Source organism: Aedes albopictus, chromosome 2, assembly GCF_035046485.1.
Source record: "Aedes albopictus strain Foshan chromosome 2, AalbF5, whole genome shotgun sequence".
NCBI classification, from domain to species: domain Eukaryota; kingdom Metazoa; phylum Arthropoda; class Insecta; order Diptera; family Culicidae; genus Aedes; species Aedes albopictus.
Genome location: NC_085137.1, coordinates 381,740,358 through 381,753,745, shown reverse-complemented (window position 1 = coordinate 381,753,745; position 13,388 = coordinate 381,740,358). Strand labels below are relative to the sequence as shown.

The following is a 13,388-nucleotide window of genomic DNA, read 5'->3' as shown; positions in this document are numbered from 1 at the left end:
ACAGTTTTTCCAGGTTTTACTCATAAAATTTCTTCAGCATCACCTTCTAGGATTTCTTCGGGAGTTTCCCTGTGATTCAGATATTCCTACAGAGATTTTTTTAAAGAATATCTCCAGAGATTTCTACAGCAGTAAGACAGAAGATATATTCAAAAATTCCTTTAATAATTCTTTCAGAAGCTCCTCTACGCATTGTTTCTGAAACTTCTTCAGTAGTTCCTCCAGAAATATTTCCAGATATTCCAGTAGATCAAGCACTTTTCTATCAATGTCAACAAGGGACATCTTCAGAAATGTTTTTATGTTTTTTTTTCTCAGATATTCAACTAGAGCTTTTTTAAAGATTATTCAGCGATTCTTTCGGAAATTTTTTCACGGGCTATACTGCCCCCACTCGCATAACAGTCCCATCTTTGCTGGCTTTCCTATTCACATGGGACTGTTATGCGAGTGGGGGCAGTATATTAAGAATCCGATGCATTTTTTTCATCAAAGGTTACTGAAGAAATTTTTGAAAAAGTTTCCTTTTTGGTACTGATGCAGCGGTTCTTTTAGAAATGTTTCCTGGGATTTCTTCAGAGATTCTTTCAGATTCATATTACTTCACAGATTTTACAGAAGTACTTCATTAAATTACACAATCATATTGGAGAATTTTACATTTCCTGAGCATCATTCTCTGAAACAATTTGTGAACTAGTTTTTGAAGTAGTTTCTGCAAGAACCCTTGTGGAATACCTGAAGGAATACCTTAAAGAATGTTATAGGAAAGTTTTGGAGGAATACGAGGCAAAATTCCTTGTAGAGTTTCTGAACGAAATCTCTGAAAACATTTCTAAATGACATTCTTGAGGAATTGCTGAAGTAAACCTCGGAAAAAATTCTGGAGGGGAATTCTTGAAATATTTTCTGCAGGAATCCAAGCATAAACTGTATACAAAGGTATTGTAAATCCGTTTATAAATTTTTGAAGAGACTCGTGGAGGGTGTTCTGAAGCAAACTCTGGAAGAATTGCTGGAAATACTTCTGGAGGAGTTCGTAAAAAAATGTCTTGCAAAATATCTGAACTGAAGGTATAAGTTGACCAAACCCCTGTAACGGCTCCACCCCACTACCCCGAACGCCATTACCCCGAACGCCACTACCCCGAAAGCCATTACCCCGAATAGGCCATTACCCCGAAAGCCACTACCCCGAATGGGTCATTACCCCGAAAGCCATTACCCCGAAAGCCATTACCCCGAAAGCCATTACCCCGAATGCCATCACCCCGAATAGGCCATTACCCCGAATAGGTCATTACCCCGAATAGGTTATTACCCCGAAAACAACAACCCCGAATGGGCCATTACTCTCAATCATCCAGAAGATCACCAGAAAAGTGATGGCCGATTAGAAGTTACTCTTCTCCACCCTTCCCTATAGTGGTCAAACTGAACTTATTCAAATGTTTGCCTTCTTTAAAAAATAGGCTGTTCTTTTGAGTTTGCAGTGTTCAACCGTGTACTGTTGCAGAGTTGTATGGAAGCCTGTTAATTTATCTATAGACATTTTTTCTTCTTTTAGTCAGAGGCTGTTCTTTCGAGTTTGAGTGTTATATAGTTTATTTACAGAAGAACTACTAACTCCATAGTGGATTTGATCTTCTTTGAATAATAGGCTGTTCTTTCAAATTAAGTTATTGAAAATTAACTGGCGGCCAAATTGGTCCGATATTTTTTTTTCTCTCCTGAGAATAGACTGTTCTTCCGAGGGCTGCTCTTCAGTCGATCTATATTAATTTATTCGGCCTCAACGTTCATGGATATGCTGGAATGTAGCGGTTCAGTTGACATATACAATACACTCATTATCTTGATTGAGTCTATTAGTATGCATTGGCTGTGGCCCTACTATGATGAATTGGTTATATACTATTAAAATCTGAGCTCATTATATTAATTAACCCGGGAGCGGGCGCGACGTGTACTCAGTACACTCACCATGAAAAAAGCTCGCTTGTGATACACAGCGTGCGCGTGGTGTCGCTGAGGTAGCTAAAGACGCGACTGCTCGAGGGTTAATTTTAATACATTTAAACATGATCTGATATTTTGTTTCTTATTTTAATTAATTGTATCAGTTGATGATCAGTTTACGGAACCTCAAGCCCTAAAATTGTTTTCAAATATTTTCAAGATTGTAGTACTTGCAGTACTTGCAAAATAAAGCCAGCATTGTTGGACCAAATGGACTTTTTTTTTGACTGGTGATAAAACTGTAACTTTTCTTCTGACGAAAAAGCTGTTTTTCAAGGTGCACTTACATAGTTTACTGGCAGTTGAACTGCTTACTGTATATGAGATTTGCCCTTCTTCAATTTATAGGCTGTTCTTTCTAGTTACATCGTTACCGGGTTGATTGACGATTAATCTATTAATTCTATCTGGTGTTTTCCTTCTTTGAAAATTGGACTATTCTTTCGACCTATATTGTTACAGAGTTGTTCGGTAGCCTGGTGGTTTATTGGCCCTTGCAGGTTTCTGTATAGGAGCCGGGCATAAACTAAGTAGAGTTTTATAGGAAGGGGGTCTATCCATAGTCTACGCTCTGTTTCGGGAGGTGCTGGATTTCGCCGACTCTTTCAGCAGAAAAATAGACAGGTGTTTTTGTCTTGATCAGCTACAAAGCTGGAAAGTCATTTTTATTAAATTATAAGTTTCGATACAAATAGTTTACTTACAAATTCGGTGACGGGAGAGCACAATCTGCTCTTGTGCTGAAGGCACCTCCTCACTAGCTACTGAATCTGTCGTTACTAGACTACTGCATTATAGTGTCACTGTAGGGGTGTTCATAATTTTATTAGTCTATCAATAACGGTAGGTTCAAATTTAAGGCTACGCATCCTTTGCGTAACAGTCCCCTCCGTAACACTTCCTATTCGTGGAAGTTTTACAACATTCCGTAACATTTGAACCTATACATCTAACTGGAAACATGAAAAAATGCATCTATTCAAGAAATTATGAACATTTGGAACAATGCAAACAGAAAAACTAGTTAAAAAAAGTTAAATTGTTGATAAACTAAAAACCTATAGAGCTTGTCGTTTTTTGAGCAACCCTATTGCACTACAGCTATCGGGCACAGGCTCATTGTATTCATTTTCAGACAAGCTGTTTCGTTGCCTTACACGGTTTACACACATCACTGTTGAATGGATCTCGGCCAGAAGAATTGGGCGTGCTTTCAAAACACTTCTGTTGGGTTCTGATGACACCAGCAAGATAATTGGAATTTTGCAATCGTTGCCGCTTTGTGGACAACCTGCGGTTCTCCTACTCACTGGAATCCATCTCTGCCGTTGTGTTTTGCGCAAAAGTATCGATGTACATACTGTTGTAGTACAAACTTTTTCCCGCATTGCCTTTTCACTTCTTGGTCTTACAGTTACCATTCTGGATGGTGGATGGTTCTTGGCGATAAACGGGATAATAAAAGATGACTCTCTGATAGATCTTCGTGCGTCTCGCGGTGAAAATCCTCTCCGAGATATAGTCCCTTTCGTTTGATCCTGATTCGCCATCGCAGACACAATTCGTTAAAAGTATGCAACGAATTTCTTTGTAGTGTTCCGGGAGGTGCTGTATTTCGCCGACTCTTTCAGCAGAAAATAGACAGGTGTTTTTGTCTTGATCAGCTACAAAGCTGGAAAGTCATTTTTATTAAATTATAAGTTTCGATACAAATAGTTTACTTACAAATTCGGTGACGGGAGAGCACAATCTGCTCTTGTGCTGAAGGCACCTCCTCACTAGCTACTGAATCTGTCGTTACTAGACTACTGCATTATAGTGTCATTGTAGGGGTGTTCATAATTTTATTAGTCTATCAATAACGGTAGGTTCAAATTTAACCTTCCGTAGCTCGCGCGGTTGACTACCTGCGTCAGCACCACGCTAATGCTGAGTACAAAAAGCGAGTTTTTTTCAACGTGTTGTACAAAATACAACAGCGCGATCGCTCGTGGGTTAAGGCTACGCATCCTTTGCGTAACACGCTCCATACAATTTTCCATATTTTTGTATGGACAAAATTATATAACAGGGAGGAGAAGAGGTCTGAGGTAACCGAAATTCGGTCTACGTGGTTTATGAATGGACTCATAGGAGATTTGCCCTTCTTTAATCTATTGGCTGTTCTTTTTAGTTATAACCATGCAGACCTTGTGGACGACCAACCTATTAACCACATTTTTCCTCTTGTTAAGAATGTGTTGTTTTTTTTTAAGTTACACTGTTACAGAATTTAATTACCTACCAAACTGTCTATTCCTTCTTAACCTTTCAGGACGCGCGCCATCAAGCAACCAAAACTGCACCACGCACGCGCTGTTTACGAACAGCGAGGTTTTTTAGATAGTGTTGTACTTTTTACAACAGCGCGCGCGCTGAAGGGTTAAGAGATTTTCCCTTCGTCTAGGTATAGGCTGTTCTTTCGAGGCCAATTTTTCGATCGCTATTATTTTGATCTAACCTTATGTCTTTTCGGCCTAATGAACCAGTATTGACAGCCAGTATTTAACGGACCTTTGCTGACAGTTATATCTCATGCAAGATCAGCTCTAACACGCATTCACTTGCGTGCGCAGCTTTTTCTTTTTTCTCGCTCATTCTCTTTGATATACTCAAGAAAGATCGAGATGGAAGAGGTAAAATACCCCCTCTTTTACTTGTTTCTATCTCGTGTATGTTTACGAGAGTGAGTGAGAAAAAAAGAAAAGTTGATTGATTTATCTTTATTATAGAGACTCTCAGCCCAAAGAAAAGTTGCGCACGCTAGAGTACGCATAACTCCTTGTTGTTTTAAGGTTATTCTTTCAAACAGTATCTTCTGGTATTGAAGCTGTCAGTTATGTTATTGAATTATTTCTTCTTTCAATATCCTTTACGAAAAATATATACATACAAACGATCATCAGAATAACGCATTTAAAAATATACTTTCGGGGTAATGGCGTTCGGGGTAGTGGCCTATTCGGGGTAGTGGCATTCGGGGTAATGACCCATTCGGGGTAATGGCTTTCGGGGTAATGGCCTATTCGGGGTAATGGCTTTCGGGGTAGTGGCGTTCGGGGTAATGGCGTTCGGGGTAGTGGCATTCGGGGTAATGGGGTAGAATCCCCTGTAACTAGAGGTATCTTCGAAGACAACCCAGCAGAAATTTTAAGAAAATCTGGAAGAATTCTTGAAAGAATTACTGAAAATGAATGCCTGAAAATGAGGAGAATTACTGAAAAAATAACTGGTGTAATATGTGATGAAACTTCTGAAGGATTCGCTCTACAATCTGTTAAGGAATTTCTGGAGATATTTCTTGGGGAATTCCTGGAAAAATCTCAAAAAAAAAAATCTTGAAGGGGTATCTTTGAAGCAATTTTTGCTGAAACCATGAAAAGGGTTTCTGTTATAATTCCAGAACTCTTTGAGAAATTATTGTTTCAAACTTGGTTGTGCAAAATACCTTATTAACCAAACTTTTGTACATATCACGAACCATCTTCCTATTCTGAACCACTGTGCATCATCGTGATTGGTAAATCTAATGCTAGTGTAGCTCTCACTGATGGTTGGTTAGACAGCCCTCGCCGTCACCGCCCCAATTAAGGATTGCCACTCCACGTGCATGAACTTTCGGGGTTCCGTGCAATGACTGACTGAACGAACAGCGAAAGAAGCGAACTCGGTATCCACAAAAGTCCCGTAACATCATTCAGTCAGAGGCAGAGGGCGTGAGGGTAACTGCTGTAAACATTACATTTTGTGAAATCACGTTTTGTGTGCTTTCGCTGGCGATGCGGTTCCCAATAGCCGCCAGCCGCCAGCAGCATCAGATCCTTTTTCTCGTTTTTTTCTTCTTCCTTCTCTCTCTTTCTCTCTGCAGTTGTTACTCGACGACTCGACAAAGCTGACAGTCCCAGGACGACGACCACGACCACACCCTAAACAAGGAATGCAGCAATCAGCTGCAGGCGACATTTTTTTTTGCTACTGCAGCAGCTCGGCGCTCCTAAAATGGGGCTGGCTGGTTTGCTTGTCTACCGAATCTACAGTGTATCAAACAATTGTCCGTACAGCAATTTTTTGGTCAAAATAATTTTTCATTTAAATGATTATAACTTTTTTATACGTCGATCAAAAACGCTGAAATTTTGACCTATTATAACCCATGTATTAAAGCTCCATTGGTAAAATTTTGAGCGAGATCGAATAAGTTTTCTGAAAGTAATAAAACTTTTAGTAAAACTTATAAAATTTTGGAATACATTTTTAAAACGTTATATCTTAATATGTACTTGTTGAAACTTTTTCAATATTTTTCATGTTACAGCTTATACCTAAGGCTTTCATATGCAGCTTCGTTTAAGGTTTTATATTCACTACAAAAAATATGAAAAATCTTTATATGTTCAGAGTGTCATTTGGAAATTTATCATATTTTGATCAATAAAAGTGCCAAAAGTTTTCAACTTTTTTAAACTCTCTTAATGATATATTTTTATACAGGACCTACTAAACTACATATGAAGAGTAGGTCCTATGGATTTTTCGTTCATTTAATGCATTTTTATTGGTGGAAAACGTTTGGCAGATTATATGTGCAAAATATGGTAAATTTTAAAACATCGTCAACTACATACGCACATTTTTCATATTTTTTGTAGTGAATATAAATCCCAAAACATGGCTGCATATGAAAGCCTTAGATTTAAGATATACAACAAAAAAAATTGAAAAAATTTCATCGAGTACATATTGAGATATAATGTTTTAAAAAAGTGTTCAAAAGTCTTATAAGTTCTACTAAAAGTTCTATAACTTTAAGAAAACTTATTCGATTTCGCTTAAAATTTTACCAATGGAGCTTTAATATATGATTCATGATTAATCAAAATTTCAGCGTTTTCGATTGACGAATAAAAAAGTTATTAACATTTGAATGAAAAATGATTTTGACAAAAATTTTGCTGTACGGACAATTGTTTGATACACTGTATGTTCGCCAGGCTCAGGCCAGCGACCAGGATCCATCTATGCTAGAGAGTAGTGTTCCATGTCACTCGAAACCGGGCTAGGTTTGCTTGCCGAAGGCGAAATTACACGTTGCAAATTACCAAATCACCCACCGGCGCTCGGTATCCTCGCGTAAGCCTTTCGGGAACTAATGTAATAGTGCGAAATAACCTAATCAGAGTGGCGAAGTCGCGCTGCTACTGAACCGGGATTCCTATACGTGCCAAAGTTTGAAATTTCCCAATCCGGCCAATCACAAATCACAAATGTAGTCATTTCGCTGTCGGTGCAAATCTACTTTTATGTGGTAGGTATGGGGCGCTGTTGAGCTCCAATTGCACACGTTCGTGCTTTCAAACAGATGTTGCTTGGCTCGGCCAAATAGGCTCCCGCCGGATGACTATGGTTTGCCAGGATACCACGGTCATTGCGACGATCTTTGTGCAACCGAAGATGGTTTTTGAGGGATGGAGTGGATTGGACAGTCGAAAGCACTGCACGTGACTCTGGGGTGCCGCCGCCGTAGCTGATTGAGCAAGAAGGATATGTCACTGCACTGACTGAAAGCGGGATCATATGAAATGTTTACGGAGTGTTTGTTTGAACGCGCACTAAATTTAGGGTCAATTTAGCTGAACGACACCCTGCAGGCAAGCTGAAGTGCAATAATAGTTGGAGTGCAGCAATTTGTCATTCAGTGGGTTCATATCCTCCATGATAATACCAGGAAGATGGAGATGGCTTTTCTTCAACCCGTAGGCTACGTGGTTTTCTAAACAAAAAAACGAACCACTCTCAAAGCCGCAAAAATCAATATCTTCCAAAGAAATTATGAAATTAATTTAATTTTAATTGTAGTTTTAATTATGCGCATAGCCGGGACCCGTAGCGCAGTGGCTACACTTTGGCATCATACGCGGATGGTCATGGGTTAGATCCCAGCCTTGACACTTACAATTTTTCGTCAGTTGCTCTTCCCCACTAGAGCGACTGACACCTGACCCTCCCCGAGCAGAGGAGAATATCAAAATGATGACAACGGAATCACAAAATCTGTGTTTATATCTTGGTTTGTAATTATTAACTTATTGAGGCATTACCTTTCCATAACATGTTTTGTTGGACAAACTTATTTTGTTGTGATCGTGCTATTGATATACTTTCTTCAAATAACATTTCAATAACATGTTTTGTTGTAGAACAAGTTCAGTTATTATTGAATTATTGGGACTTTGCAAATATTTAATCATCTATAATACATCAATAACAAGTTTTGCAATCAAAACTACACCATTGAGATTGACTTTGTTCACAGTATTTCGCAACTGTTTAGAAAATCATGTTTTCTTGTCAGTTCCATTTCCTATTCTTTCTGACATTACATTCTAACTGTGTCAGTAGGAAGCATCCATTGAGCACGTCACGCTAAAATTGGGGATTTTCGTCCCCCTCCCCACTTCGTACGGGGGTTTCCTATATTTAACACTTTGCTTGTCACATTTTCACAAACCCCCTTCCTCCTAAGACCGTATAAGATCTTATAACTCATTTTGCTTTAAAATTGTTATCAATAACTTGTTAATCTCAAAATTTGTTATTGAAATGTTTTACAAATCCACTATTATTGAGTTGTTATTGAAGTTAACAAAACGTGTTATTCAACTGGTCTTCCAGGAACATTTTTTTGTTATGATTTTTGTTATTTTGCCGCTTATGACAGACAAGTTTATAACATGATATGTTATGTTAATAACTCAAAAATAACTCTTCCCGTTCTTCAGTTATTTTGCCAAAATAACATATTTTGTTATGCTGTAGATATTCTCTACTGCTCGGGTCTTCTGAGCATTAGCTCTAACGGACCCGGAAACTTGGATACCGGTGAACGACAACCCATAAGACCCCTTAGAGTATATTTTGCTCGGCGGCGGCGTGAGGGCCATTTTGGGCCGGCGGCGGCATCATCGGCGTCACGCCGGTGGCAGCTTTCGGCGGCGGCGGCGTGAATCAGCGTGACCAAAATTTGACAGTAACATCAGCATTGGCAAAGTAAAGAAAGTTGTCATTACGCTCTAGAATTTATAGTCTGAGCTTTTTCATGACCATTGATGACATTAACTGTTAGGTTTGAATGAATTCCTTTTTAATTTCTGTTCAGGTCCGCCAATGCGACTAGTGACTTGCACTATTGTGGAAAAACCCATATCCATAGAGTAGTGCATGTTGCATTACTCCAATGCAAATGAAGGGTAAATATCGATTTTTGCTACATTTGTAGTTTCCTTAGAGCCTTCAGAAGCTATACAATTTGATAATAAAATAGCACTATTTACACTAAGGTATTCTCGAATGATTTCAGGGAGGAATCTCAAAAGAAATTCCAGGTGGTGCCTCAAATAAACTCCTGGAGGAATCCATGAAGAAACGTCTTGACTAATCTATGCAGGAACTGCTGTACGAAACCCCGAAGAAACTTCTGTAGAAATCTCTTGTTGGAATTTTCGAGAAATTTCAGAAGGAAATCCAGGAAGAATCGCTCGAAGGAATTCCAGGAGGATTCTCCTAATGAATTCAAGCAGGAACCCCAAGGGAATTACAGCAGGAATCTCTAAAGAAATTCCAGAAGAAATACCGGAAGGATTTCATGCGGGAACTTCTTAACGAATTCGAGAAGGAATCCCCTAAGGATTTCTAGGAGGAACCAACGAAAAATATCCAGGAGGAATCTCTTAAGGAAAAATCCCTGAGAGAATTCTAGAAGGAATAGCCGAAAGAATTCCATGAGGACTCCTAGAAGGAAGAAATTTTAGCAGGAATTCCCAGAACGACTTCTAGGAAGGATCCCCGAAGGAATCCTAAGATGAATTCCCTTAGGAATTTCATAGAGGATCACCGAAGGAACTCCAGGAGGAGATTCCGACGGAATATCAGAAAGAATCCCCTATGGTATTTTAGGAAATCCTCGAACGAAGAACCCCCCAGGACAAACCATAAAAGGAATTTCCGAAGGAATTCCAAGAGGATAGAATCCCAGGACAAATTCTCGAAGGAATTCTAGGAAAAATCACCGAAAAAATTCTAGGACGAAACCTCGAAGGAATTCTTGGATGAATCCTGGGAGGAATTTCATGAAGGGATCCCCGGAGGAATTTCAAGAAGGCACACCCGGAGAAATTCTGTGAGGTATTACGAAGGAATCACCAAAGAAATTCCAAGAGGAAACCCCGAAGGAATTCCAGGAGGAATCTCCTAAGAAAGTCTAGGAGGAATCTCCGAAAAAATAACAAGAGAAATCCCAGGGGAAAACACCGGAGGAATTCCGGGAGGAATCTCCAAAGAAATTCCATGCGGAATCCTCAAAAGTTTTTCGACAGGAAACTCCGAAGGAACTCCAAGAGGAATTCCCATTGGATGTCCAGAAAGAATTCCCTAAGAAACTCAAGAAGAAATCCCCGAAGGAACTCTAGGAAAAAATTTCGAATTCTAGGATAAATTTGCGAAGGAATTCTGGGATAAATCACCGAAGAAATTCAAGAAGTTAATCCCAAAAGAATTTCGGGAGGAATCCTGGATGAAGCCAATAAGGAATTTCAGAAGGTATTTTGGAAGGAATCCACGACAAATGTCAAGAGGAATCTCAGAAAGAATTTTAGGAGCAATCCCAGAATTCCAGAAATAATTTTCAAAGGAAATTACCAAAAGATTTCTAGGAGGACCCATCGAAAAATATCCAGGAGAAATCCTCGTAGGAATGGCATTAGAAACTCCTGAAATAATTCTAGGAGGAATTCCCGCAGAAATTCCAAGCCCTAAAGAATTCCAGCAAGAATCCAAAAAAAATATTCGGAGGAATCACCGAAGGAATTCCAAGAGGAATCTCCGAAAGAATTCAAGAAGAAAAACCCGATGGAATTCTCGAAGGAGCCTCTGGAGGAATTCCCGGAGGAATTCCATGAGTGATCCCCATAAGAGTTTCAGGAAGAATATCCGAAGAAATTCGAAGAGGAATCACCAAAAGAATTCCAAGACGAAACTCAGAAGGTAACCAGGAGGAATCCCCGAAAAAAATTCAGGGGGAATCCTCGAAGGAAATCTAGAAGGAATCCCCGATAGGATTCCAGGAGGAATGCCCGAAGCAATTCCAGGACAAATCCCCGAGGAATAAGAGTAATAGGAAAAATCCCCGAAGAAATTTCAAAAGCAATCCCTGAAAGAATTCAAGAAGGACTCACAGAACTCCAGAAGGAATCCCCGAAAGAATTTCTGGAGGAATCCCTAAATGAAGTCCAGGAGGAGGCCCGGAGGAATTTCATGAAGAATCCTCGAAGTTATTCCAGGAGGACAGGCCCGTGCACAGAAATGGCGCCAAGGGAGGGGTTTTACCTAATTACTGCAACATGCAGAGGGGCGTCTATTGTGTTATATTTGTTATCCAAAAGGTATTGAATAACAAAGCAATGACATGTTTTGTTATCAAATTGTGTGTTTGTTCGATAGTTTCATGATGATTCAAATCTTGTTATTTAGTTATTTCACTGCAAAATCAACAAATACCACATCAATACCAAACTCTGCTCAAATACCTCCACTTGATATTGTGATGTTCTCATAACATTTTGTAGAATAATATAATAATAATAATTTTTGCTATCAGAGCTCAGGTTGTTCTTTGCATGATATTTGTAAGGTATTCCCTTCTGCTCGGGGAAGAAATACGAGAAATTCCTGCAGGAATGCCAGAAGGAATCTCCGAAGGATTTCCAGGCGGAATCCTCGAAGGAATTTCAGCGGAATCCCTCGAAGGGAATCTTTCCAGGTAGGGAGAATAATTTGCAGGAGGTATCCCCTAAAGAGTTCCTGGAGAAATTCCAGAAGGAAATCCTGGAGGAATACTTGTAGGAAATCCATGAAAGATCCCTCAAGAATATTCTGGAGATATATACCAGATCAAAATCCTAATGAAATTCCTGAATGAGCATCTGGAGAAATCTCTGATGTAACTGCTATACCCGGGTAGACGTGAATATCATAATCATATCTAAAAACGATCAAATGTTGATGTCATATCTTAATATGATATTGATGAGATATTCAAAAAGTTGCCAAATATCTGCTCAATAACTCATCGTGATATGCTTTTAAAATTAGTACTTAATTTGATCTTTGGAAAGCCTAGTGCAACCCACTGTATAAATGTCGAAATTTCCCAACATTGCGCATGAAAACCATTTTAAGTTTTCAACTTTCATTATTTGCCGTCCCCAAATAACGTAACGCTTCAGGAGATAGGGGTTTAATAAATTACGTAACGCTTCAGGGGAATAGGGAAAACAGCCTAGCGTTACGACCCATACAAAAATATTGGAGTTATCATACAATAACGAATTATGGAGGCCGCCAGATCCTAATGAACCAACCACCGAGTTCAAAAATGTCGAATTTGGCGTTACGTAATAAATAGATGTTCCCTTATGTCCACCACAAACTTTACAAACGAGCACTGGGACAAAAAGGAAGTAGAAGTGGCCTTCATTATAAGCGGGATTATAGATGCGGATTCCGGATCACCGGTCAATTTGGGATTGGGAGCTTTATCGACCCGCTAAGCAAAAAACGACCATTTCGAAAACGGACCATTTGATTTTAGATTCAACAAAACATACCGCTGTAGACGGCCAGCTTTTTGAGTTTCAACCAACAAATTGCGTCGTGATTCTGCCTCGGGTATACGAGCAGACAACAGTCGTAACGACTACGATCTCCTGAATGTTTCCAAAGCTTTTCTGGGCGACAGTTCACAATAGGGCACGTGAAGTAGTAGATTTTTAGCTGATTTTTTTATGGCTAGAAGGTAAATTCTCCGTTTCTGCAGCGAAATTATGTAAAAAGTGTGGGTATTATTGTTCCTTGTCTTATTTAATGCTGGTAGAACAAAACTTCGGAAAATTTTGTTGCAAGAAATGGAGAAAACAATAACACTGTTACCCAAAGTATCGCTCAAACAGCATTAAATTAGGCAAGAAAGCATGATAGCCACGCTTTTTGCGTCATTTCATTGCAGAAATGGAGAATTTACCCTCTCACCATACAAAAATTCAGCTCATTACGACAATCTCGATTTCGTCCTATTGGTGGAAGTTCGTCCTGTTTTAGGCGCAAAATAAACCAAACATGTTTCTACACATGTCGTTTTTAAAATTTGGATCACTAGATTTGTTAACAATTCTGAGAATATGCATAAAATGTGAAATCATCTAGAGAAATGTGCTATCTTAGTTTAGGAAAATATGCAATTCCTAATTGATGCATTTTTATTTTCCATACTATCGCTT

General features: G+C 39.1%; 1 protein-coding gene across 5 annotated transcripts in view; it reads right to left on the bottom strand.

Moving 5' to 3' along the window:
• LOC109403214 (protein alan shepard) overlaps positions 1–13,388 on the bottom strand; it is a 789,956-nt gene that overhangs the window by 659,022 nt on the left and 117,546 nt on the right. The window lies entirely within an intron of this gene.